At 30.2% G+C, this 3950-nt stretch overlaps 1 pseudogene; it reads left to right on the top strand.

Annotated features, from left to right (window-relative positions):
• The window catches only part of LOC107027445, an 11161-nt pseudogene extending 7938 nt beyond the window's left edge, over positions 1–3223 (top strand).
• Positions 3224–3950: the final 727 nt, after the last annotated feature.

Below are 3950 nucleotides of genomic sequence, written 5' to 3'. Positions count from 1 at the left end.
ATATATATATATATATATATATATATATATATATAAATGTGTGTGTGTGTGTGTGTGTTTGTGTGTGTGTGTGTGTGTGTGTGTATGTATTGATCTTGTGGTCTTAAACATACCATGTGAAAGTTAAATTTAAAAAATGGTCCTTAAATAAAAGAATCTTAAACAAATTAAAATATTCTTTCTTTTTTTTTTGCTACAAAGCTTAAGATTATTTTATTATTACTAAAAAATTAGGCCCTTCAATTTTGGGGTTTAAGGCATATGCCTCATCTTTAAAGGCATTGAGTCACCCTCGGAAGAAACCATAATTAAAACAACAATAAGAACTAATATACTCTGATGATGGGTGTATCTAAATTCATTGTGTAATGGTGGTGGTAGCAACAAAATTAAGTTATTTCAAACTTGTTTCCGTTAAGATTGTAGTTTTTCAAATAAATACACTATTAAGAAAAAGTAAAATATTTCTGAAATTCTAATTATGTTATCTTGAGAAAACATAGATTAAAGGCATATGGACTTATGGTTTAGATTAAAAAATTCATTTTTTTGCTACAAAAAGCTTAAGATAATTTTATTGTTACTAAAACATTCGGCTTTTCAATTTTGGTAGCCTAAGGCATATGCCTCATCTTTAAAGGCATAGAGCCACCCTCTGAAGAAAACTAATTAAAACAACAATAACAAAAGTAATTTTTTTTTTCAAAAAAGAACAATAGTATACTCTGATGATGGGTGTACCTAAATTCATTGTGCAACGGTAGCAACAAAATTAAGTTATTTCTTGTTTCCTCCTAAGATTGTAATTTTTTTTAAAAATTATACTATTAAGAAAAAGTAAAATATTTGTGTAATTCTAATTATGTTTTCTTGAGAAAACATAGGTTAAAGGCATATGGACTTATGGCTTAGTCTTGAATATTGAATATCACCTTGTTCAACTATCAATATTTTTTTTTAATTTATAGGAATCTGATTTCTCTTTCAAGTCTTGATGGATTTAGGTTTGATTATGGGGTTGAATATGAATATTTGAATTAACAAAATAATACCATTTCTCTTGATTTTTGTGATCTTATTAATAGCTTATACATAAATTAAAATTTCAGGATGTACTTTTTTTATTAATTTTCACCAAAATATTGAAATTAAGTGTGTAGTTCACTAAATTAATATTTTATGCTTCTTGTAGAACAAATGTTTGGGGTCATTTATGCCAAAAGAGGTTAAGTGTAATACTAGTATTAGGTGTACCAGAGTTAATTTTACGGTCAAACATTGTACTAAAATTTCATACAAACTATTTTTGTATATACTACCAAATGACACCTTTAGTGCTAAAGGAAGTGTTATTAAGTATTATCGGTTCATTTATAATGTTACAACAAACATATGTCATTCCTATATTATTTTGATGTAAGCACTCAATACTATAAATTTCTAGTACAACAAGTATAACATCACTAATTTAAATGTCTATGTTTTTTTTCAAATTCTATACAAAAATACTTTATATGTGTTTGATTTAACCTACGCCAAACAAATTTACATCAAGAGTTGCAGATTAAAGTTATCAATGCAAATGTCAGCTACAAATAAATTCTTTCACACTTTTTAAACATGGAAAAAGGTTACATTTGCCTCCTATTATGCACCTTTTCTTTTAATCTTAGAGTTGTTACATGTTTGTTTGTTGTTCGTGTAGCGTGTACTTTGACCTTACCTATCGTACTTTTGTTTACTTTCTACAGATTGTCATGCCTCCGGATGAACAAAGACTTAGTTTACCTTATCTTGATCGACTTAGCAACCTTAACATTCACTTAATCGATGACATTCTAAGTAGGTTGTCTTTTTGAGATGTTGTTAGAGTTAGTACACTTTCTAAGGACTGGCAATATATTTGCTGGAGAATTCCACATGTGAAGTTTGATCAAACAGTGTGGAAAACACCCGAGGACTTGACGTCCCCTACCATTGGATTTATTCCAATTCTTGATAGTTTCCTCAGGTTTCATAGAGGAATAATATTGAAGGTCACCCTCAATATTATAAGTCTAATAGTGTGTCCTGATGTTGATCGTTTGATTTTTTTCCCTCGACACTGATCATCTTCAACATTTTGTCCTTAAACTTCCATTTACTTATCCTCCATACAAGTAGCCTAACTTCTTTTTTAATTGTTCACCATTGAGGCATTTGTATCTCAAGAAATGTGAAATACAACTTCCATGTTTCTTTAAGGGATTTAATAAGTTGATTAGGCTAATATTGAAATTTGTCACGTTATCTTCTGATACGTTTGAAAGTTTGATCTCTAATTGCCCGTTGCTTGATGATTTTGTGCTAAAAGACATAGACAATCCGTACTTCATGAGTATTAATGCTCCGAAGCTAAGGTCATTTGTCTTTCTTGCCGATATACAATTGATACATCTTGAAAATGTCCCTGTTCTTTCCAATGTTCTGTATGCGCCTTGAGAATTAGTTCTAGAGGAGGAAGATAATTTTGTCAATATTTTTTCGTCTATTCTTGCTCTCGAGTGTTTCAGCCGGGATCTTTTTGAGGTAATGTTCCTTCATTTTACTTAATGGTAATGCATTTTCATGTGTGCTTTTTTTTGGAATTTCAGTCATCCTGATTTTTTTCATTTTATTCGTAGGTCGATAGTGGATCAACTAAAGTTATACCAACAAGGCTTCCATCAGTTCTTAACTGTCTGAAATTCCTATTCATGTCTTGGATTACTCTTGGAGAGTTTTTTGAGCTTTCGTTTGCTCTTTGCATAATACGGAGCTCTCCAAATTTGGAAGAAATTCAAATTAAGGTTGTCACTAATATTTATTTTTGTCTCTATCTTTTCCATGTTTTTATATTCGTATGTAATGACTTGATGGTTTTTTTCTTGATTTTTCTTAGGAATGTATCCTTAGTGATGGAGATTATTTCGAATGTGTGCCCCAGGAGGTTGTTGATGAGATTCCTGCAAGCTTTTCGGATATCACATTTAATCATCTGAGAACAGTTAAGTTTTATGATGTACTATTAGAAGAGGTTGAAATGCAACTTATCAAGGTTTTATTGGCAAAGTCACCAGCACTGGTGAAAATGGTAATCAAGCCTCGTCAAATGGAAACTAACAAATCTCTCAACGTACTCGCGGAGATAACAAAGTTTCAACGGGCATCATCTAAAGCAGAAGTCGTGTATCTTGTTGATTAGTATCGTTATCACAATCCTTCTTAAGCTTTTGCTAAAATATTTTCGAAGTACAAACAAAAACGAGACGTTTGGTTGATGGAGTAGCAAGGCTGTGTATTGCCTTTGCTTTAAGGTAGTATAAAGATTTTATCTGCTTGGAAACATAGAATTGTGAACCTGGATGAATGTTTTGAATACTCTTTCTGGGAACAGAGATAGTTTTACATTTCATGCTTGTTATTGATTTAAGACTTTGGTTGTTTATTTTGAAATAATGTTGTGTTTTGCAGAACTAACAAAGATTTTGCATGACATTCTTGTTATTGATTCATCTCTGAAATAAGACATGGCTTTGGAAGTTGGAACTGTCACGGGCTAATTCAGGTAGAAAATGAAAAACACATGATGATTTGCATATAAAACTCGCAAAAGGAAAAAGAAAATGAAACTTTAAATTTGTCTTAATTATCTTTTCCTTAATTTTTTCTTCTACTATATATATTCTCTCTATTTTAATATCTGTGATGCATCTTAAATAAGATATATTACATACTTTAACATGTAAGATGACAGTATGATATACAAAATATTTAAACGAGAAAATGTATATTACTTGGGAGTTAATATATATACTCTTAGAATCATTAAGAAAAACGAAAGAAGAAGTTTTAGTTGTTAAATACGAAATCAAATTTGCTCTTTATTTCAGATGGGGGAACAAAGGTCGATTTTATTTAATTTTTAATTA

The sequence above is a fragment of the Solanum pennellii genome, chromosome 8 (genome assembly GCF_001406875.1).
Source record: "Solanum pennellii chromosome 8, SPENNV200".
Classification (NCBI taxonomy): Eukaryota; Viridiplantae; Streptophyta; class Magnoliopsida; order Solanales; family Solanaceae; genus Solanum; species Solanum pennellii.
This window is presented reverse-complemented; position numbering and strand designations above follow the sequence as displayed.